Below are 24,847 nucleotides of genomic sequence, written 5' to 3'. Positions count from 1 at the left end.
CTGATTTCTGTTTCTAGGACTTCTAATACTATGTTGAACAACAGTGGTGAGAGTGGGCATCCTTGTTGTGTTCCTGATCTCAGAGGGAAGGCTGTCAGCCTTTTCCCATTGAGGATGATATTTGCTGTGGGTTCTTCACAGGAAGATTTTATGAAGTTGATGAATGTTCCCTCTATCCCTATACTTTGAAGCATTTTAATCAGGAACGGATGCTGTATCTTGTCAAATGCATTTTCTGCATCAGTTGAGAGGACCATGTGGTTCTTCTCTCTTCTCTTATTGATTTGTTCTATCACATTGATTGATTTGTGAATGTTGAACTACTCTTGTAACCCAGCGATAAATTCCACCTGATCATGGTGGATAATCTTTTTAATGTACTGTTGGATCCTATTAGCTAGACTCTTGTTGAGAATCTTAGCAAAACTGAATCAGGAAGAAACTGACAACCTCAATAGACCGATAGCTAGTAATGAGATTGAAGCAGTGATCAAAAACCTCCCAGGGGCGCCTGGGTGGCTCAGTGGGTTAAAGCCTCTGCTTTTGGCTCAGGTCATGATCCCAGGGTCCTGGGATCAAGCCCCGTACCGGGCTCTCTGCTCGGCAGGGAGCCTGCTTTCTCCTCTCTCTAACTGCCACTGCCTACTTGTGATCTCTGTCAAATAAATAAATAAAAAATCTTAAAAAACAAACAAACAAAAACCTCCCCAAAACATGAGCCCAGGACCTGATGGGTTCCCTGGGGAATTCTACCAAACTTTCAAAGAAGAAATAATACCTATTCTCCTGAAGCTGTTTCTAAGAATTGAAGCAGAAAGAAAACTTCCAGACTCTTTATGAAGATGGCATTACCCTGATCCCCAAACCAGGCAAAGACCCCACCAAAAAGGAGAATTTCAGATCAATATCCCTGATGAATATGGATGCTAAGAGTCTCGAGAAGTATACATTCTATAAGACATCGTTAGGCTTTATTTCCCTCTTAGGTATTTAGTGGTGAAAAGCATGGATTTGAAAGCCAGACTTCCTGTATTTAAATTTTGTTTCTTAGCTATTATTACTTTGGGCAAATTACTGTCTGTGTGCCTCCATTTTCTTATTTTTAAACCAGGAAAATAATAGAACCTTCATCATATGGTTGTTGCTGAGGGTTGAATGTGTTCAAACATGTTAGGCTCTGAGAGCAGAGCTTAGAACATAATGAATTATCAATAAATGTTAGCTGTTGTCAGTAGGATTCTTTGCTATGACAGTAAAAAAGGAGGGAGGGAATTTTTTTTTTGAAAAATTTTATTAATTAATTAATTTATTTATTTGACAGAAAGAGAGAGAGAGAGAGAGAGATCACAAGTAGGCAGAGAGGCAGACAGAGAGAGAGGGGGAAGCAGGCTCCCCGCTGAGCAGAGAGGCCAATGGGGGGCTTGATCCCAGGACCCCGAGATCATGATGAGCCTAAAGCAGAGGCTTAACCCACTGAGCCACCCAGGTGCCCCGGAGGGAGGGAATTTTTGATGGCTCATTTTTAATACGTGTCACAGAGTTTTACTTTTGATATATCTTTTCTTGTGTACTTTATATGTTCCAGCCTTTTTAAAGTCACACTTACAGTCACACTTACACTTTCCTCTTTCTAAATTAAAGTGTCTAAGCATTGCACATCAACATTTGAGAGACAACCAAATACTATGTCTCTTACTTATACCTCTACTGTACTACTAAATAGTGTTAAAATTTATTCATATATATGGTGGCATTTTCTGTTGAACTGTGAACTTTATGAGGGGAGAGACTTCACACTATTGTATCTAATATAGTGCTTGGTTTTAATTATGTGGCATAAGTCCTCTGGATTTGCTCATTTAACTACATTAGCATTTCATTTATTAGGTTTTACTAGTAATATCCTTTTCAGATTCACAAACAAGTGCATTTCCTAGCTATCTACTTCTTGAGTTAAAGTATAATTCTTTATTTTTAATTTATTTTATTTTATTTTTTATTAACATATAATGTATTATTTGTTTCACGGGTACAGGTCTGTGATTCATTAGTCTTACACAATTCACAGCGCTCACCATTGCACGTACCGTTCCCAGTGTCTATCACCCAGCCACCCCATCCCTCCCACCCCTCAAGTATAATTCTTTACATATTAGAATTTTTTAAATTTATTTTTAAATTATTAATATGATAATTTTTCTTTCCAGTATCAAGTACTTTCTTGTCTTCTTAAATAGAATATAAATTATCACTGTGCATGCTCTTTATTTGGATTATAATATGGGTGCAATATAGTCATGGTCCTGTGGTTCTATATCAAATATTTTCAGGATGCCTTATGAATTTTTTCTTTTCATTGTATGTCATATTTCTCTTATTATTATAATCTATCAGTTTCTCTCTGCTCTTTTCTTTATGTACCTCCAGCAACCCTAGCTCCACAAATTCAGATTTAATGAATCTGACCAATACTTCTAAACTGCTATGGATTGATTTGATTTGATTGCCAACTTCATTTGAACTTTTTCTAAAATGAGATTTTAAATGATCTAAAGTGAGCTTGAGGGCATTTTCTGAGTAAAATGGAGAAGTTTAACACATAGACTTTGTGGCATCTATTTAACTAGCCGTGTAACTTTTTAATTTACTCTGTGACATTGCTGAGGTTGTCACTGGTATGTGGCCTCTAGGCAAGTGAGATTAGATTATATGAGGATCTGAACAGAAGAATGAATTGCCGATCTTCAGTATTTCTGTGCTGTTATAGAGTTGGGATTCAAATTTGAACTCCTGTACTACAGAGTCCCTTTTCATTGCTCTTAGAATCATGTGACAAATTCTAAGTTCTGCAATTATTAGCTCTTAAGCATTATATGGTATTAGTGATTATTTTGATTTTTTTCATTTAATTAATCTTTTTAGTGATCTTTTTTTATTTAAAGCACAAACTCTTTGTCTTGTTTAACTTTAAAAACATTTTCACACGTATGGATTCTTTATCTAATGGATAGGTGCCTACTTACAATATATTACAATATTGTAAGTTACACAGATATGTCATTTAAAAACAGGCACTCATAGTGTGGGTCTTCATCGTAAATACCTAGGTTACTATGTGTGTTTGTACACCTTGAGCTGAATATACAAGTCTAATTATATATAGGAAAAAATTGAATATTCCTATTCTATAAATATAGTTTGTGAAATGCTAGGTAAATATAAAACTATGCAAAATAAAGTAACTCTGAGGCATGGGTATGTTCAGATCCTAGTATAAGTCTTAGAAGTTTAGTTTGTTTAGAAGTTAAGTACTTCTCAGAGTACTGCAAGGATTCATCAGATGGCATGTTAGTGTGCCCATTGCAATATTTGATCCTTTATGACTTCCTTCCTCTTTATCTTTTCCATCCATTAAATTTTTAATCTACATAAAAAGAGAACAAAAAATTTAAGTGAAAGAGAACAAATATACATATTAAACAAGAGCAGGTACTGCTGTCATACCTCAAAAATAAGATTTTATTTTTATTCAGTTATTTTTATCCACAGGTTATTTTTAACACAGCTCTCATTGGACTGAAGTAGAAGCATAAGAATTGGAGCGTATTTTCATTTTTAAGGTGGGTCCCTTTGTAGAAAAATTTAGCTATTTAAAGCCATCTGCTGTTTCTTAGGAAATTTTGACATTCGCATGTATTCTGGTTATCTGTGACATGCCATTAGTGTGAAGTTTTGGGAGAGCTCCAGGCTGAATCTGGAGCTCTCCCCACCTTCATGCCCAGTCCTGGTTACCTGACTTCTCTGTGTCAGTTTGCCCATTTTTTTTTTTTTTAAGATTTTATTTATTTATTTGACAGAGAGAGAGAGATCACAAGTAGGCAGAGAGGCAGGCAGAGAGAGAGAGGGAAGCAGGCTCCCCACTGAGCAGAGAGCCCGATGCGGGACTTGATCCCAGGACCCCCAGATCGTGACCCGAGCTGAAGGCAGAGGCTTTAACCCACGGAGCCACCCAGGCTCCCTGTTTTGCCTATTTTTAAAATGGGAATGATGGGCCTATGGACTCTGCTTACCTTCCAGATTACACGTTGTGAGAATAAATTGAGAGCATGGATATGTAAGTGTCTTATTAAGAAAAATGTAAGGTGGAGATATTAGTACTGTAAACTGTCAGTGAGTTAAATGGGAATTAACAGTTACGTGCAGAGAATCTGGGTAAGTATGAAATTTTTGGATGTAACTGTCGCTCAGCCACTGGAACGGTGGGCAGACTATGCCATCTTATATATTGTTTCTGAGAGAACTGGCGAGCACAAAAGAAGAGGGGAAGTAAGAGGAGGAAGAAGTGGCAGAGGAAAGAAAGCCAAACCAATTAGAGGGCTCTGAAAGTATTGGCATTTTTAGAACTAAAAATTTCTTTACTTATGAGGATGTATTTGAAAAAATTATTAATCTATGGATTACAAAAATGCATTTTCTATTGAAAACCTGTTACATTGGGGTACCTTAGTGGCTCAGTTAAGTGTCTGTCTTTGGCTCTGGTCATGATCCCAGGGTCCTGGGACAGATTCCCAGATGGGCTCCTTGCTCAGCCGGGAGCCTGCTTCTCCCTCTGCCTGCCGCTCCCCCCTACTTGTGCCCTTTTTCTCTCTTTCTGACAAACAAATAAAATCTTAAAAAAAAAAAAAAAGACAACCTCTTACATGTTTTTAGTACTTTTATATTCAATATTTTACTTTCTTGCTGTGGGAAAAACATCTAATTCTGATTTTTCTCTTCCTTGGAGTTTCAACCATTCATCCGGATGCCTTAGCATCTGAGGCCTAAATAAAACGGACTAGGTATTTGTTCTCACTCCATCGGTTTTTGTTCGTTTGTTTTGTTTGTCTTCTTAATGTCCTCTATTTGTCTTGTTTTTCTGCAGCTCACCCGGCCCATGTCACGTCTTACCTCTTTCTGGGCTTCAGTGTTGGCACATAACCTGGTATTCTGGGTCTCCCATATTGTTCCCCAAGGCTTTTCAAAGGTGCCAGGATACTTAGCAAATGTGATTACTGTATTTCTTTCTAGTAACTATGTTTTGAGAGTAATTTACTTATGTCTTGGGAGAGAAAGATAGTAGTAAATTGGGAAAATGGTAATAAGTTTCTTGCCTTCTGCACTCTTGTGAACACTGGGGTGAACATGGATTCTGGTGTGATGGTCATGACTGTAGCTAGATCATTTGGTCGAACGTTGCCACTGCTATCTCTGGGTCTTAGTCCAGAAGAAAATATGATGTTTTTCTCACACAATGGACTTATTCTTTCTTTGTGGAGTGACTGAGGAGGTGGTGTTCAAGGTCCTTCCCAGCGATCAGGGACTGTCTCTTAATCTCCAGTGCCAGCTCAACAGTTTTAATTCTCCTGCTGCTACTTTCTCCTCTAATTTATTGTTTGGCTGAGTCCTCTGGCAACTACTTCTGTGTTCTCTTAATACAGTTGCAAGGCATATTCTTTTGTATTTTGTTTCTTACTTAGTAAATAAGTGGCTTATTTAGTTCCACTTATAAGTTATTTCTTTGATTTCCCAGAAGAAGTAATTGACCAGTCTAAAGAAGCATAATTGTAGGGGGATTTTACCAATTGCTTTTCTTTTTAGATGGTTGGTGTAGCCTGTAGGAGAAAGCCTGTTCACAGTTGTCACCATCTGACATTAATAAAATTTTGTGAAGTGTCCTCTTGAGCCTCGGACTTCATGGTTGTAAAATGGGTATCGTGTTACTGACATTATAGGATGGTTAGTTTTAAAAGAGATAGCATGCAGAGTGCAGCCAGGACAGCCGCGCCTGGCGCCTCAGTCGGGGAAGCCTCTGACTCTTAATTTTGGCGCAGGTCATGATCTCAGGGTTGTGAGATTGAGCCCTGCATCTGGTTTTGTGCTCAGTGGGGAGTCTGATTGAAATTCTCTCTCTCCCTCTCCATCTACTCCCCACCCCTGCTCTGTGATCTCTCTCTGCCTTTCTTTCTAAAATAAATAAGTTAATAAATCTTAAAAGGGATTAAAAAAAAAGTGTCCAGTGTGGTATAGACACAAATATGTGCGTGGGTAATTATTGTCATTGGTGATTTATCCTCTTCCCTCAATTTTTTTTTTAATCATTGTCATGGTTGTGAGATAAAGCCGGAAGGGACTTATGGATAGGTTAGCTTGTAATGGTATGCAGTGTTGACAGATCAGGTCTCTTGTTGAAGTTGTGTGGAGTTGTGGATTCTTTGAATCATTACAAGTCCAAGCTTAGAGATAGGTCAGCATGGGTCAGCATGTCTGACTCAAGTTACTGAGATGGTTAATTGGTCATTATTGAGCTGTTTTGGAGAATAGTGTTAGAGTTTTTTGAAATGCACAGTTTAGCTTCGGATTTAATTGCTCTCAGAATTAGGCAGTCATTTGAACTATCTTTGCAGAAACAACATACAAAAAAGTATTAAGCACTTAAAACATTTACCTTTTCAGTGTGTATTTCTGTTTTATGGATATGATGAAAAAATTATACAAAATAAGATTTTATTTTATATTTTTAAAGATTTTATTTATTTGAGAGAGAGAAAACTAGAGAGCACAGAGGAAGAGGGAGAAGCAGACTCCCCACTGAGCAGGGAGCCTGATGTGGGATTTGATCCCAGGACTCTGGGATCACAAACTGAGCTGAAGGCAGACACAACCTACTGAGCCACCCAGTGCCCTCAAAATCACATTTTAAAGAACAGAGATATATAGTGATTAATCATTCATTTTCTTTTTGCCTACACAGTGGCACACTTTACTTTCTGTCTTTCATCTTAGAGTGTGAGCATACAGGCCGTAGGCAGCACACCCAGTGACTTCTTGCTGTCCATTTGGGGATGATTGAAGACAGTGATGCTTACATAGAATGCAATGAAATCTTTTTATGCAAGAAAAAAGATGTTTCTATTTGGAAAATACCCTAGCTCTTTGGCTATTCAGTGTAAAGTTTGCATGAGGTGAAAAAGACCTGAGTGAGTAAAATATTTAAAATGGTGAAAAGTGGGGCACCTGGGTGGCTCAGTGGGTTAAGCCTCTGCCTTTGGCTCAGGTCATGATCTCAGGTCCTGGGATCAAGCCCTGCATTGGGCTCTTGGTGCAGCAGGGTGCCTGTTTCCCCCTCGCTTTCTGCCTGCCTCTCTGCTTACTTGTGATCTCTGCGAATAAATAAAGAAAAATCTTTAATTAAAAAGAAAAAATATAAAATGGTGAAAAGCTTATCTTAAAAGTTTTATATTCTAAATTTAACCCTTAAAATATTTTGAAAAGAGAATAAATATTTCCGAGAGGACAAAGATTCTGTTTAGGGGATTTGATTAAATCAGTGAAAAACTTGGGTAACAAACATTTTGATTCTTCTATCCAAAGAGGATTGATTAACAGATGGTGTAAAGATGTGCCTTTAAGGTCCTATAAGGCATATTGTTGACTGAACTTTCTGCTTCAGATGCATTTCTGAAATGAGTAACTGGAATATTAAGACGTCATATGGAAGCTTGTCGTTTGTCAATCTATTTTTTTAAAAAAATACTTAACATCTAATAGGTCTTCTGTACTATTAAACGTTTTCTTTAAAAAAAGATTTTCTTATTTACATGTAGATAAGGAGCTCATGTGGTTTCTAATTTTTTAGTTACGTGGGAAATGTAATTATTTTCTGAGGACAGGTGACAGACAAGTAGAGCCGTGCCGTATTATGACTTGAGGGTATGGTTACTATGGGGAATTTATTGTGGAATCAACAAGATGATAAAGTGTTGATAGCCAACTGTTGGAGACCAAATAAGACTGATAGAGATTTATACAATGTCTGATTGTCAAGTTTATAATTCTCCTTAGTAACCCAGGAAGCATATGTAAAGAAAGTTGAGTAATGATAGACCACAGTAAAGCCTCTGCCCTCAAAAACTTCATAGTTTCATTGACCAATGTTCTGTTTTTTTTTCCATTTTTTTTTCAATTTATTTATTTTCAGAAAAAAATTATCCATTATTTTTTCACCACACCCAGTGCTCCATGCAAGCCGTGCCCTCCATAATACCCACCACCTGGTACCCCAACCTCCCACCACCCCCCCCCCCGTTCTGTTTTAAAACCTCTGAGTTTCTAAGCTCCCTGTAGATACAAGCAGCTGAGTTCTAATTTATCTTATCGAATCTGTGTTTTTCAGATCATTTCCAAGTACCGAGCCCAGTGTTTGGAATATATATTGGTTAAGTGAAACTGTCAATATGGAATCAAATGCTAGAGAGAAATGCTGTGCTTTTATTCTTAAGAGTGGCTAACAGCACATGAAGTAACTTACCTATAGAGGAATTACACTGGTTTTCTCTTCAAAAACCATGTAGGCATGAGGGGAATAGAAAGTGAAATACTTAAAGTTATGGGAAAACAACACCTCCAACCACCAACTAGAATTCTATATCCCCAAATTATCTTTCAAAACTGAAGGAGACATAAAGACTTTCTGAGATAAAACAATGACAATACCAAAAAAATCTTTAAAAAAAAAAAACACAAAAAAACAAGGACGGCACCTCACTGGGAATTTGTCACCCGTACACGTGCCTTGAAAGAAATGTTAAAAGAAAGATGATTTGTAAATATTCCAGTCCATGGCTTGTATCTTTATTTTTTTTAAATTGTGTTTTTTAGCATATTTTTATTGGCTTAACTATTTTGCTCCCAAAACTTGATGCCAAAATATATTGTGCTTTGACTATTTCTGGAAATCTTATCTTTGAAATGACTATTTTCAGTAAAGCTTATTTAAAATCTTAGATATGCCATGAATAGGCAGGGGGAGAAATCAGGTTACATTGTAAATCAGTGACACAGACTGCAGGCAACCACCTTGAGTTTTGGAGGAAAAATGGCCTGGAAAAGTTGTCCTGCACTGGACTGAAATGGCCAAGTATCTATACCCCACCTTGATCACTCCTTGGTTGTGGGGCTCCCTTGGAAGGGTGTGACCTTCAGCATGGTGGCTTGCTGCCGCTGAGGCAGCCCCTCAAAAGACTGATTGCTCAAGGCTGTTGTTGACTGTGCTGCCAGACTCTCAGCAACAAATCATTCCTTTCTTTCTTTCTTTTTTTTTTTTTAAAGGTTTTATTTATTTGAGGGAGAGAGAGAGAGGGAGCAGAAGTGAGAGAGGAGAGAGAGCATTAGTGGAGGGAGGGGCAGAGTGAGAAGGAAACTTCCCGCCAAGCCTAACAGACTGAGCCACCGAGGTACCCCAACAAACCACTCCTTGAAAGGGGTATCTCTTCAGATTCACCTCAAATCTATAAGCCTGGGATCCATTTTGTGGTAAGAGACTCTATAAATAGGGGGGCAGAGGGCTGTAATGAATCTGTGTATGTGGACAAACCCGATTTCCCTTACAAGAGCCACCTGCAAAGCAAAGGGCTTGAAAGCAGAGCTCAGGGGAACAGGTTAAATAATAATAATAATAATAACAAATATATAAAGTCTTAGATTTTAAGGTTCTTTTGTATTCAAGTCACAAAGTGTAAATATCAGACTTGTATTTTCATGCAGAAGGTATATGCTGTCCTCAAATAGGTATGGTACTGTTAGGAGAAATGCTTGACCTATTGAATTCAGTTAATGACTCCACACCCTGGAGAATGCCCCTGATTATTATTGTGTTTTTGTAACATCCATTATGGTTCTTTGCCTGAGAACAGATTACCTTTCTATGTATTAGCAGTCAATATTATTAAAAGGGCCACTGCTGTCATTTCTTTAAGCTTCATCTCTTGGACTGTTATGAGTTTGGCACAGGGTACTGTATAAATTATATATGTATGTTCACCCCCAAATAGCTCTCTGGTTTGAAAATGGAATCTATGAATTGGCTTCTGTGTCTTTTTTAAGAGTTATTACCATGGGGATGAATAGTCTGCTTATTAGCTCTGTGGTTGGCGTAATTCTTCCAGGTTGGGTCACCTGAGTTTTCCTACTACCCGTTGACCACACTTTCGGCAACAGTAAAATTTTCACCACTAAAAAGCAAGTAGTTAGAATGCAAAACTAGTTGTTTAGTAGAATTAGTTACATCAGTGTTTTTAATCTGTTGATTATTTCCTTTTATGCTAACTAGCAGGAGTTTATTCATTTCACAGTTTTAAACTTTTCCATTGCAGTCAGAACTGTGGGGGGTTATTATTCTGTACTGCAGTTGTTAACTTTTCATCATTTGTTGAAGCATTGTGGGGGAGAGAGAAGAAAACCAACAGAAACACCATGATGAAGGAAACTAGGCTTATCCATTCTTAATTATTTTTTTAAGATTTTATTTATTTATTTGACAGACAGAGATCACAAGTAGGCAGAGAGGCAGGCAGAGAGAGAGAGGGAAGCAGGCTCCCTGCTGAGCAGAGAACCCAATGTGGGCCTCGATCCCAGGACTCTGGGATCATGACCTGAGCCAAAGGCAGAGGCTTTACCCCACTGAGCCACCCAGGTGCCCCTCCATTCTTAATTTTACTGAGGCAACATTGCATGTGTTGCATATAGTTTTCTTTACTCTATTTGCATAAGCAAGGAATCAGTTGTCAGAAACCTGTAGGTTTCTACAGACATTAAAAGAAACGTTAAGTTGTTTCAGGTAGGTTTACAATACAAAACAAGAATGAGAAGGGGTGAGTACACAGCAGAACAGTGAATTGGGGATGGTGATTTCTTGATTGGAGGTGGATACATGTACACACACACACACTCTCACCATGTTTTTTGTTTTTTGTTTTTTAAGATTTTATTTATTTATTTGAGAGAAGACAGTGAGAGAGAGCATGAGAGGTGAGAAGGTCAGAGGGAGAAGCAGGCTCCCCGTGGAGCTGGGAGCCCGATGCGGGACTCGATTCCCGGACTCTGGGACTCCGGGACTCCGGGACTGTGACCTGAGCCGAAGGCAGTTGCTTAGCCAACTGAGCCACCCAGGCGCCTACACCATGTTTTGCCAAATGTCCAAACTGGATATAATGAGGATTTCCTACTTGGGGTCAGTGCTCCAACAGCAAACCCAGCTTTAGGTGTTTAGAAGTTAAATCAGCCCAGAAAATAGAACACAGGTGCCACAGGCTTTGTGAGATTTAAACAGTAAAACTACTTTCTTGTGTGTAATTCAGATTTAACTATATAAATTATAAGATTTCCTGAATGGAATGATGATTTAAGAGAGCTTAGTAAATTTCAAACCCTTAGGAAAATATCACTTACTGAATTACAGTCTTTCTTATCGATTTAATAATTTAAATTTAAGAAGTCATAGATGCAACAAAGTTTAAGTTAGTTCTGGTTATGATATGTCCATATGTCCTCTCTAACCCATGACTCTCAGTAATCGAAAAGATTTTCCATTTAGTTAGTTTGAATTGAAGAGCTTTTCTCTCTTGCTTTTACTTCTACATTATTGATCTAATTATAATAATTTCTGCTCCTAGGAGGACTGTGTGATTTCATTTATACCTAATGTAGTACACATTATGTAATAGGCACTCAGTAAATATTTATTTGTTCTTTTAGGAGACAAGGAGTGGCAGGATGGTTAATCACCAACTTATATTAAATAAATTGAAAGATAAAGCTTTACATTGTTACTTCAAAACCTGCCTCTTACTACCATTTCACCGTTGGGAGGAATGCCTACTGTATCACTAATGTGTGTCCAGCAAGAAAGCATCCTGTGTGTGTGTGTGTGTGTGTGTGTACTGACGTACATACATATGCATTTCTCTTCACTCATTGCTGTCACTCCATAGACAAACAGGCTTTTGACAAAACCTGGCACTTCCCTCTTGACTGTTTTTCATAAATCCACCTGGCACGTATCACTGTAGAACTTTTGTTCAAGTTCTTTTCCTGGACTTTGGCACATATTTGAATTCTACTGAGCCAGTGCTGCCTTCTCCAGGTGATTTGTTTTTAAGATGTTTTTTTCCTGCCAACCACAGGGACTGAAGTTTATATCCCATAGGTGAATATGAAATTCTCACTTCCCTCCTGAAACGCATGATTCTGTCATCCCCAGCAGTAAGGATCCCTCTTGTTTCTTGCTGTTTTCTGTTTGTATTCCTTTCAACTTGTCTTTCTTGTGACAGAAACAATCCTTCTAGGTTTATCAGGCTCTTTAATTTTTATTGTGGTGTTATCTTCAGATAATCAACTCCCCACAAAGCCTTTCTATCCTTACTGGAAAAGAAGTGGCAATTCGCTTCCTGAAACCTTTCTTTTTATTCAGTTTTTATGACTGACTGACTTCTCACTGGCTATCATATTAAAGGCTTCTGATCTTTTATTTATATGTAAGTATGATTTTATTAGATTTATGCGGTGTTCAATGTCTATACATATACCTGTGTTACTTGTATGCTTTTAGTATATGTATGTAGATCTGTAATACAGATTAACTTCAAGGGCAAACTCTATTTAGTATGTGTATCTATATCTCTAATACAAACTAAAGGGTAAGTTCCCTATTTTTTTTTAAATTTTTATTTATTTGTTTGACAGAGATCACAAGTAGGCAGAGAGGTAAGCAGAGAGAGAGAGGAGGAAACAGGTTCCCTGGCAAACAGAGAGCACAATGTGGGGCTCCATCCCAGGATCCTGGGATCATGACCTGAGCCAAAGGCAGAGGCTTTAACCCACTGAGCCACCCAGGCACCCCCCAATTCCCTATTTTTTATGAACCAGTCAGCCTATTGAAGGGTTCGGGGCAGGCTGCCCCAAAATATGCTGCTTTGGCACATTGATTATTGTGAATTAAAGTCACTTAAGAAATAGCCTTATGGACAATGACTCTCTTCTCTTGCTCTGAAAGCAGGAAATAAATTCCCCGTGTGAAGAAGGGTTACCCTCCTTGCACCTGGTGGGTAAAAAGCATCCTTATTGCCAAAGAGAGGGAATTCAAGTCTGAGAAGGCTGCATAAACAAACCTTGTTACTACTTCTTTACTAATTTCCTATCCTAAGCCTAAACCCCCTTGTCTTATCACTTCCTCACAAATACATTCTTTCTTTGTCTAAAAGATATAAAAGCTTGCCTGTTTCTGGTTACTTCTTTGAAACTCTTATTTCTGTGAGCTTCCTTACGTAAGAATTAATTTTGTTATTCTCCTGTTCATCTGTTTTATGTCAGTTTAATCATTAGACCAACCAAAGAACCTGGATGGGGACAAAGCAAAAGTTTTCCTTTCCCCTTCACTACTACGTGCGACGAACTTCCAACAAAAGTTTAAGACATTGTTGACAGAGCTTATGAATTTTTAAAATTCATATTTTCCCCCTCATTTGTATTTTTTTCCCCTCATCCATCTCTCTGTTCTTTGGTGGTGAGTCAGTGAGCTGTTGCAGTGAGATTTCTACAAATCTGATGTCCAAGGTCAGTACCGATTAGCGGTTGAGGCACCGTATGACTAAGAGTCACTAGTGTAACCCCATTGAATAATTTTTGATAAGGTAACAAAAGTACAAGAATTAGAAAGAGTAATGCAAGTGAAAGTGCCATGTAAACTATAGCATGTGTGCGTACACACACTCTCTGGGAATGATTTCAGTCCTTGCAAAGCTAGTGGTAGAGATGAAACATGTTGCTGCTGTAATTACTGACAGTTCCCATAAATGAATACAAATTGGTCTAGAGATCTAACATGCAAGTAGAAGATCTGCTGGCTTATCATAATTTATTGGCATGGATCGTTGGGCTAGTGTTATTCTAACTGAATGCAGAATACTGTTTGTTCTTGAACAAAGTATTTTTCATGTTCTCTAACAGGATACCTAAGTGATCTTTTGTTTCAATATTGAATTTTATTTCATTGTTAAATGAATCAAAATGATACAAATGGAGCTAAAGACTCATTATTTTAATGCATCTTATGCTATTTTAATTTTTGGGGGGGACCTTGAGGATTAGATTAATAGGTTTTAACAAGAAAGCAATATCTATTACTTGCAGATCCTGAGTTGTCTGTAAACAAGCCCTTTTACAAAATGGAGCAATGCCAGCAGAATCTGTGTGGGAGTTATGTGTATGTATGTGTCTTTCTAAAAGAACTATAAAAATCTGAAAATCCATGTAAGTGACTTTTTAATATGTACTTACTATAGCACAGCAGCCAAATTTTAAAATAGAATTATAGTTGACTTGAATTAATTTTTGTATTTAAAGATGTAGAAAACTTCTGACAAAATTTATTAACAAAAGAAGCTGTCTTGTTCTTTCTGCATCTAGTCTTCCCTACTGTTGAAGTCCATCAATGGAGACTTTTTGGTGGGATTTAAAATATATCTTGTACGTCAAGTGCACAGTTGATCCTGGGGGTCTGAGATGTGGATTAGATGTTGACATCAAGTTCTGAAAGTTTATAAACCTTAGGGACTGACTCATGGGTTATATTTTGATTTCTTATTAAGAAGCCGTAGAACTTTTCTGTTGTGTGAATGAATACTGTAATACTCAAAGTCAATAGGAAATAAAGAAAGAATGACAATAGGAATCCTTATATAAATGAAGTGATGCTTTAATACTAGTATAGTCAACATATTGATTGTCTTAAAAATTGAATTCTGGGGCGCCTGGGTGGCTCAGTGGGTTAAGCCGCTGCCTTCGGCTCAGGTCATGATCTCAGGGTTCTGGGATCGAGGCCCGCATTGGGCTCTCTGCTCAGCAGGGAGCCTGCTTCCTCCTCTCTGCCTGCCTCTCTGCCTGCTTGTGATCTCTCTCTGTCAAATAAATAAATAAAATCTTAAAAAAAAAGTTGAATTCTGTGTTTGCAGTAGAAATTAAGGTGTGCCCTCTTTAAGATGGAAAAGGTGGCATTAGGTTAATATGTAAAATGATCTTAACTTGGGAGTTACCCAACAGGCACTTTTGGTTTTGGATTAAATGTAACTAGAATAGGGGTGCTTGGGTGGTACAGTTGCTTAAGTGTTTGACTCTTGATTTTGACCCAGGTCTTGATCTTAGGGTCCTATTCACTTGTCCTGGAGGCTGCTTGAGATTCTCTCTCTCCCTCTGTCCTGCCCTCTCCCCCAACCCATGCATTCTCTCTCTCTCAAATAAATAAAGCTTAAGGAAATAAGTATAATTAGAATAATCTAGGTAGGTATATAGAAAGTATTGACATATGTATCAGATTTAAAAAAGAAACACAAATGTGGTTGTTGTTAATTTAGGGAATAATGTCTGACATTATTGAGAGTACTGACAGACCTAACCTGCTACTTTTTTTTCTTTTAAGATATAGCTTTAGAATAGGTCTATGTTATGTTTTCTAAGTTAGAACTTGACACACTGACAACATAAATGCAAGGTGTATGTTTATTTTGGTCTAGAAGAAAAATGTATGTTTGTGCCTTATACAAACAATAAAAAAATCTATTCTGACAACTAACAGAATGAATCCTGTTGATCTAGAAGAAAAGAAAAAGGTGAAAAATCAGCAAGAAAAATTCGAAGTTATGGGCAAAGGGTTTTAATGAGGGATCCCTGCTAAACTAAGAATTGTATACAAAAATTTCTCTGTTAAATTCAGATAGATTTTTACAAGTGATATACATGCAGCTTTGGTGAGAGTGAAGTGTAGCATCTGTGGAGTGTAGGAGTGTAGGGGTGGAAAAAGTTTACCTGAACCAAGTTAGGTCTCTGGCTGGATCTGCAAATTAAACTGACAGAGATTAATAAGAGAAAAGAACATAGATTTATGTAAAAAGTTTTATGTAAAAAGTTTCTTCTTACAGAAGAAACAAAGGAGTCCTGAGTATTTTTATCTATGTTTGATGAAGAGTGACAAATCATGGAGGAATATGCTAGAATAAAGCGTAGAGGGGAAGTATAGTAAACTGGGGGAAACTTAGCAAGACCTGTTTGTTCTGGTTCTTCTCAGTGTCCCTTGGTTTTCAGAGATAAGGATACTCCTGTTTTTCTGGTGAATGGAGGGTATCTTTGACATAAGGATTTTGTGACTTGTTTCAGGAGAGAAGCACCAGGGAAGGTCAGAATGACTATCCTGTCTCAAACCCCTTTACCTTAAAATACTCAGTTTGCCAAGGTGCCATATTTTGGGGGTGGTATGTCCTGAACCATGTCATTTGTTCCCATCTGAAACTTTGCCAACTTCAATCTAGAAAATGATATAGTGGATTATCCTGTTGCCCATTGAACCAGTTTCTCCATCCTAGCCCTTTCTATGGAGACAAAAAAAAAAAAAAAAGGTTAATGGTTAATGGTTAGAACAAACTATAAACATGGTTGAGTCCAGAGGGCAGTTAGTCATGAAGACTATTTATAGATATTTGACTCAAAGCATCTATAGATAGCATGAGGGCAGATGGTAGTAATCTGGCAGGTTTTCCTGGTTTGTAGTGTGAATGTCTCTGTGATGTTATCAAGTGCTCTGGTGAACTTTCTGAGTGGCCCATAGAGCAACAGGCAGGAAGGCTGTGATTTCTTTGAGTACGATATCAGCTTGTCCAGTTTCAACTTGCAGGGCTTTGGGAAAGAGGCAGTTTTAATTTTTAGTGATTCTAAGTCAGAAGGATGGGAGAAAAATTGGAAGCATTAGTTTGGAGAATTGTGGCTAGGAAACTGGAGGAAATTAGGGTCTGACACCTTTTAGATAGATAACAAAACCTTAAGGATAGTGAAGAGAACTAGAATTTAATACCCATGGGGATATACCCTAGTTTTCCACTGAAACTTAATTTTCATGTCTGCAGTCACCCCCATTTCAATCAAAGATAATTTAAGTAAGACCAATTTGCAAAATAAGTCTCATTTCATTAACTTGACCTGGTTATTTATGTCAGTGCTCAAGAAAAATGATTCACCATATATGCTTTTTAAAAGTCATATTTGCTGGAACTTCTAATGAGGAACCCAAGATGATACTTTTAAGGCATGTATTTTAAGGCATGGAACACTGGGTATGGTGCATAAACAATGACTTTTGGAACACTAAAAAAAAAAAAAAAAGTAAAAAAAAAAATAAAAGTTTCTTGAGGCTAGGACACTAAGTCAGTGAGCCCTCATCAGATTTTGCCTGCAACACTTACAGATGTGGGTGAATTCCTCTCTTCTTGAGGTCCCCCAAATATCCTGAGGTTCCTAGATTCTGCTAGGAAGTGACCTTCCTTACTTTCCTATTAGGTAGAAATCCTATAAGTAAGCCACTGGGCAGTTTTTAGAAGGGACGCTTTATAAGCTTTGGTTCTTTAATGCCAAACTTACTTCCTTAAAGCTGTCCAGTCGAATCAGATTCTGCGCATGTCATTCTCAAATATGGCATTCCAGTCAAAGTCTTTCTAATATAGCCAATGTTTACAATGGTTTCCTGTTACAAGGAGGAAAGACGCTTATTGAACTTATGCAAATAACTATATTGCCATGAAAATAAGAATAAGATGTATCTATATACATATAACTGGTGAGTGTTTATCACATTTCTTTTTTGACAGTCTTTCCCATGTAATTTACCGTACCAAATAAACCTAATTATATTAACATCGCTCTTTTAAAAGAGGAGACACAAATCCTTTGAGATTTTCTGAGGGCCCCCTGGGAAACTTTACCATCAATTCCCAAAGTCCTCAAAGACTTTGGGAATTTTGTCAAAAATACCGACAGGTTTGACCAAATGGGATCACAGATGACTGTACAATAATACTCAGTTATCTATTTAATGAAAGTGAAAAAAGATTTTAAAAACAAATACAGAAATTTTCTCCATTTTAAAATGGAGAAAACTCAGTTTTCTTAAGTAATCAAAGACCCAGTAAAGACAGCATGAAGCAGAGGGAATTATTCTAAGACAACATACAAGATAGATTACTTAAAAGGTAAAGAAAACTCAAGAAATATTGGTTTTTTTTTAAGCTGTTTATTACTTAACTGCTTTTTTATACTATGCTGTGTCCTGTACATGCATTATTTCATTCAATGTCTCTGAAGAAGAAACTATTATTTTCATCTCGTAGAAAAGTGAACAGACTTCGTAGAGTCACTTGGCCGAAGTCATTTGGGCTGTCAATAACAGCACTGGTATTTGTACCAGTTTTACATATGAATCTGGGTTGTTTACAATTATATTCCGTCAACTGCATTAATGATTTGCTTCAGGTCATGTGACTAATCTATAGAGGGGGAGAGAAGTTAAGCTTTTAGGTTTCCAATCTGTGGCTCTTTTGACCATCACATTTAACCAACCTCTTGACCTAAGTTTATTGGATCTGTTTTCCATGGCTCCATTTCCTGAATACAAACGAATTAGATACTAATGTTAGAGTTGTCACTGCAAGGTCTTGAAACTCTACACTAAACAAAGACTGAGAACAAGTTTGGAGGATCAATATTTCATTCACTGAAAATAAACTTGAAAGTAATTCTTACTATTTTGCCCAACCAGGGTAAACTTTCATTGTATTAACTCTTCAGCCAAAGGTGCCATATTGTTATATATTCTTTTGCCTGTGCAAACTCTAGTCCAGTGGTATTTATCAAGTTAAATCACTTTTTAAAATGGATATAACCTCTGGCACTTTCCTGTCAGTGTATCACTGTGACATTCAGCTTCGGATCCTGTTGTAGGTTTGCTGCAGTGTCTTGTCGTTCTGTGACTGCAGTTCTATGTGCAGCCTGTCTAATGGGAGTGTCCTCTCCCACCCCCACACACTGACAACATGTGAGCTTCAAGGATCACTGGATGTGCAAATTTAATTGCAGGTTTTATTTTTGAAGGATGACATAAGCTATGTCATTCTAACAGCGATTTATACAGCTTTTTCTAAACTGCTGCTCTGAAAACATGTATTTCATTCTGTCTATTGTCATGATTCCCAATTTAATTTTTCAAGGCGGCTTGCTCACTTAGCTTGCTCAAGTGTATATAGGATGATTCTTTGCAGTATTTCAGTAGGTAGATGCTTTGAAATTAAACTTGGGCATTTCTCCTGATTTTTGGATATGATAGTACCTTATGAGTGTTTGGAGTTCATGTTCTGTATTTGCTGATTTGCCCCCTGCCTTCCTCCGTGACTTTCTTCCCAGTGCTCTAGCACATGATTGTACTTTTTAGGAGAGGGTAAGTCTCATTACCTAGCTGATGTGATAATTTCTTGACTGTATTACAGAGTTATGATTTAAAAAAATACTCTGGAAAGGATTAGTAGTCTTAAATGAAATGCCTTTTTCTTTCCAAATGGCACTTAAGAATCCAGAAGCAGCCCATGATTTTAATAAAACTAAGTAGTCCTTTCATTTTTTTTTTTTCTCTTTTTGTAGAGTTTGACGTTTTGTGGACAGCACAGGTTTGGGAGATGATATTTTTAAAAATGGTGTTTTACAGGGAACACCCTGTACGTTCTTTTGATGTGTATTCACTGAGCCAGTTGGAATGCTGGCACCTTCCGAGTCAGGTGAAATGAGGAAGTTCTGAGTGAAATCTTAATAATGATAGGAAATACTGGTACAATATGGTGAAAGTTTCTATTTTTCCTGCCTCCCAGAAATTCTTTTTACTTACTGTGCTTTGGCAGAGTTCATTTAAATCAGAATTTTTCAGCATAAATTGAAGTTTTTATGAAAAGTGTTGTTTCATAATTTGTGATGTGAATTGACAATGTCCTCATCAGCAACTACTACTTTTTCCTTAGTTATCATAGATTTCCTGACTATTCGGTGATTTTGTTTTTCTGAAAATTTACCATTTTATGTTGAAAAGTGTAAAACTGCCATTTATTATGTTTTAGCCAAAATCTAATTAAGTAGATTTTCTGTTTTTAACTTCGAACTATGTAAACGTTCTAGAATAGACCTGAATGAGACCTTACAAATTTGTCTCATTGATCTCACATTTTTACAGGTAAGGAAATGGAGGCCAAGAGAGGTTAAATTACTTGCCCAAGGTTACAGAGCTATTAAGTGGCAGACTTGGTGCATAAACACCAGCCTTCAGTTCTTAGTATTGAGGTCTTTAACTTTTCTACTTGTCTTTGGTTATAGGAAATGAACAGAAATGAGAAATCGCTTTTTTTTCCACCATTACATTTTTTTTTTTCTTTTTGAATGTGATTGCCAAATAAGAGTGTGACTTACTGGAACTGTGTGGTAAATAGTGGGTTGAAAATGACATTTAAAATCCATAAACAAATGAATTTCTGTGGTGTTTCCCAGAGTGTAGACCTAAATTTTGCCAGTTTAATGGTGAAACTACCATTTACCCTTATTATACCTAATTTTGCAGTTCATTTTTCTCAGAATTAGTATTTCCCTAACTAAAGAGACTCAAGCCATCTGTAGGCTTGAAAATTTAATTATGCTACCACTCTTCTAAATAACTTACGTTAAGAATGAATATTGTTGGTCCTACTGTGTATATTTATTCATTCCAAGAAGTGTCTATTATATTTTTTTTGTTTTTTTTTCCACCTTTAATCCAGATTCTGTGTCCAAACAGTAGCTCCAAAATGATAATGACTCATTCAGTCTTTTTTCATAAAAAACAGTTGGTTCTTCATCTCATTCACATGTCATGCATATTTGTTCTATTGCCTATAATGTATTAATAGTTTTATATTATTCTCACCAAATATGAATTATATTGCACTGCTACTTCATCTCTAGGTAATTTGTTAAAGCATTTGGTTGATTGTTCTACCCATATGAATTTAGCCTATCTTAACTTGTATGTAATCGATATTTGGCAATATGCAGTTTAGAATTTAGAAACTTCTTTTGGATTTTCATATTAGTAACTTATTAGTTTCTTTTTTCCATTAAAAGAGTTATAAAATCAGAAAGAGTAGAAGGAGTGATTTACAGAAGACGAAGCAGATGGTGGTTCTTAGGAGAGGAAGTAATGAGGGATAGGCGAGGAACTGTGATTGAACTGAAGATGTACAGAAACTGAGAATGAAGGAACCGAGAGTGAAGTTCTGTCATATTTCCAAGGTGACTGTATTGTGACACTGTTGATCCATTCTGCTTGCCTGCCCTAATAACACATGTTAATGACTTCCTGTCCTTTCGGATCCAGTGGTCTTACTTGACACGTTTTGCTACAGCTTATCTTGTCTGCCTCTGTATTTGTGGTTACAAAGTGTGGAATGTAGGACAAGGTTACCAGTAGAGAGGTGTGGGTGTCCAATTTCCAGCTTCCTTCAGTAGTTACAGGGAGACCTGCAGCAACCAAATCTACTGTGTTCCAAATATATTTCTCATAGCTACGTCTGGCAAACTGCCCTATTGTAGAAGGGTGAGACTATCAACAAATACTCGTGAGCCTTGCTTAGATTGGTCCCATGTCTTTGGCATCCTCCGTGTGCCTGTGAGTTAATGTAGTTTTAGTCCATTCAGTTTTTTATTAGTATTCTTTATAATGATTAGTTATATACCAACCTGAACCAGATTGATCTTTTATAAAGCTGTCCTTAACATCTTTACTGATGGTTTAGAACCAAAAGGTATATCAAAATTCTGTTACTTGGACAAATACAAACAAGGCTTTTGGATATTTGTTGATTCCCTCACTGTTCTGAGAGAGAGAATTTACCAGAAGTAGCCATAAGAAATATTATATATTTCTTATAAATAGATTTGGTTGCTGCACATTTTTCTAGGACTATTGAAGGAACCTGGAAATTGCATACATACATCTCTATTGGTAACCTTGCTCTCCAGCTGGGAATTAAATGTACCACTGAACTTATTATTAGGAAAATGATTGTCTTAGAAGTATCAATGGCCTGTGTATAAGCCACAACATATTTGGCATTTAGCAAACCCATTGACCTAAGAAATGATATCTTTAAGAAGATGGGTCAGAATCGGGATACCCGGTAGGATCCCTGTTGGCTTTCAAGTTCAGCAAGACAACTGAAATGTGTTGGAATTTTGTGATTATACTGTTTATTTTGAAAAAGACTTTCCCTTGTGCTGCTGATCTCACCAAACGAATATTAGCACTTTCCAGTGTTCTCCTCATTGGTTTCAAAGCTTTATTATTTTTCTCTTCTCACTCCTTTAATAGTGCTGCCCCATATCCTGTCCTTTTTGTTTATAATGCTCTTCTGTTGCAGTCTGGGGTCCTCAGGATACAAACTCTGAGATGGAAACTAGTGTGCTAGAAGTTTCTTAGAAAGTGCTCTTTGGATCAACCCCTGTGGAGGGGAAGGGAGAAACCAGTATTGGGCAGAAGGAAAGTTAGGCTATTGTGCAGTGGTTTTTTTTTTTTTTTTTTTTTTTGTTTGTTTGTTTGTTTTTGTTTTTTAGGTTTTTAAAATTTATTTGTCAGGGGGGAAGAGAGAGAGAGAGAGAGAGAGCGCACAAGCATGGGGAGCAGCAGGCAGAGGGAGAAGCAGGCTCCGCATTGAGCTTGATGGGGAGCTTGATGGGGAGCTTGATGGGGGCTCAATTCGAGGACTCCAGGATCATGACTTGAACCAAAGGCAGATGCTTAATGGACTGAGCCACCCAGGCGTCCCTTTTGTGTTGGTCTTCATGGAGATCTGACCCAACGGAGAGTTCTGAAGCCCAGTGGCTGTTCACCACTGTCTCCAGTTGGGGAGACAGGGCCAAGTCTTTATAGTCCCCATGTCAACCAGTCTTTGGATGTGGACTCCATGGGAAGGGAGCAAGAGTTTCTGTGAGGAGAATCTTTAGCCAAGACTGTTCTCAAGAGAGCTGATCGCGGAGGGCTGTCTGCTGGAGGCTGTACAGCAGGGGAATAAATCATTCAGTCCTGAAAGGGGATCTGGGTGGCACATCACAGTTTCCACTCCATCTTTTTTGCAAGGGTGCGGGAGATGGATCACAGTGGCCTGGGGATGGGTCAGAATTTCCAGCAATAAGGAGTTGCAAGGGCAAAGTGGTCAGAAATAGCAGACAGGGAAAGTTGGTATGGAATCGATGCTACCATATAATTGAATTCCTGCATTGATTATTGCTTTTCTAAGTAAGTCTAAAATTCCATGTATCTAGACCAACACTATTCTCTTTTTAAGTTATAAAACTTAATGAGAACTCTGGGTGCTCCATGCAGAGAATGTATATATCTTTACACATAAATTCTGCATGGTTTTTTTAAAACCTACTTTGTTTTTCAGTTACCTATTCTTATAGGCTTTTTTTTCCTTCCTCCATGTCTTACTTAATAATGCTTTGTTTTTTTGTCTTCACATTATAAAATTAGTTGAGTACTAAATTTTCTGTTTGGTATACTTGTCAATGCCCAGTCACAGGAAATTCTTTTCTTACATATTTTGTAATTTCTAAATTATAGGCTCATCTTCAGTGGGGATTGTTTTTCGGTTTTGGTTTGGTTTGGTTTTTCTAGCTTGTAGAGATCCCATGTGGCCTTGTTTATGGAGTGTTACTGTAAAGTGGTTTCATGTTTGTTTCTTCCAGATACTCCAGGGATATCATAAGCACAGAACCCAGTTTTATCTTAATTTCTTAGCTTGAAGATTCTCATATGAATTCAGACTTCAAAACTGTTGTGACACAGGCATAGGGATTTTAATTTCTGGTTGTAGCGTTTCCTCGGCACTTCTATCCAGATTGTCAGAGACAAGTTCCCTTGAAGTCTTATTAAGACAGTGGGTGGATTTGTTCTGTTCTCCTCATCATTTTTTAGTGTGATTTCAGCCTTTAGAAAATAGCGCTGGTTTTATGAGAGGGACCTCACCATTGACTTGATGCCTTGTGTGCCTGAGATCTCTTCTTCTGTTTGTACATGGCCACCGAAGTACAGATGGGTAGGTTGTATCCCATGTTGAGAAAAAGTAGGGCCAGAAATCTAGCCCAACTCTTCTCCTGAGAGAGTACTTTCTTCTGAGCTCCTTACTGGAGGGGACATCTTCTTACCAATCTTTGTTAGACTTGCATACTAAAGAAATAGCCATGATCCTTCCTGGAGGCCATAACTGGTGATATTTGCTTTTGTGTATACCACTTTGGCCATTGGTTCTAGATTTGGTTTAGTACCAGCAGATTTTCTTTATTGTAAGTAAAGCTGTGTATTCATTTTAAAATTTTGTTATACTCATTTTTGTCTTTTTATTTGTCTCTCATGGGAGGTCTTCTTCATTAGCTCATTTAACCATATTGCTGTATCTGAGATTCCTACAAGTTACTTATTAACCACTATTCCTGAGATTCCTCCTCTTTACAGTGGGCATAATAATAGTATCTGTGTGTGTAGTATTAGTTTGGAGCACATAATAATTTCTCAGTTAGTGTTAGCTATATTATTTGCACCATTTAAAGCTTTATTTTATTACTTTAGGGAAGAGTTGGACATGCAGTAGTGGTTGTGTTTACTTAGTTAACAAGAAGAGGAAGTCTTAGTTAACGCCCTAGAGAAACCAAAGGAGAAACTTTGTTCGCTACAGTACAATGCTGAAACTGAAGCTTAGAGTCCCACCCTTTCTGTTGATATGCCGAAGGTCACTTGGCACCAAGAGGGAACTGAGAGGAATGTCCTCTCAGTATTGCCTGGAAGATCGCTTAGAGGAGTCTTGCCTGGATTGTGTGAGTAGGTAAGTTGAGTTTGTGAATATTTACTTTGCTAAGGAGGGCTCTCAAAGGCATAATTATTACAGAGGATATTTGTAGACCTTGAAACATGCAGTAATACTTTTAGTACCAGTTAGCCTTCTGACAATATTTTAAATTCCCTTTTGGTATTCCAAGTGGATTCTGAACTTGTTGGAATTGGTACCTCAGCTTCCTCAGAGTCCTGCCTCCTGCCTTCTGCCTCTTGGGGATTTAAAGGATTTCCTTCTCTTAGGTCATGTGTTTAAGA

The 24,847-nt window shown here is 37.5% G+C and overlaps 1 protein-coding gene across 4 annotated transcripts in view; it reads left to right on the top strand.

The window, feature by feature from the left end:
• The window catches only part of EPS8 (epidermal growth factor receptor pathway substrate 8), a 183,200-nt gene that overhangs the window by 57,259 nt on the left and 101,094 nt on the right, over positions 1-24,847 (top strand). For 3 of the 4 annotated variants that reach the window (XM_044228688.1, XM_044228689.1, XM_044228687.1), the window contains exon 1: positions 24,461-24,581. The exons of the other annotated variant lie outside the window; for it this stretch is intronic. The gene's annotated coding sequence lies outside the window, so the exon portion shown is untranslated. Of the gene's footprint in view, positions 1-24,460; positions 24,582-24,847 lie in introns of those variants that run through there. 4 annotated transcript variants of the gene reach the window in all.

This window comes from Neovison vison, chromosome 12 (assembly GCF_020171115.1).
Source record: "Neovison vison isolate M4711 chromosome 12, ASM_NN_V1, whole genome shotgun sequence".
Lineage (NCBI taxonomy): Eukaryota > Metazoa > Chordata > Mammalia > Carnivora > Mustelidae > Neogale > Neogale vison.
Note: the sequence above shows the minus strand (reverse complement) of the source record. Positions and strands in the feature narration are given on the sequence as shown.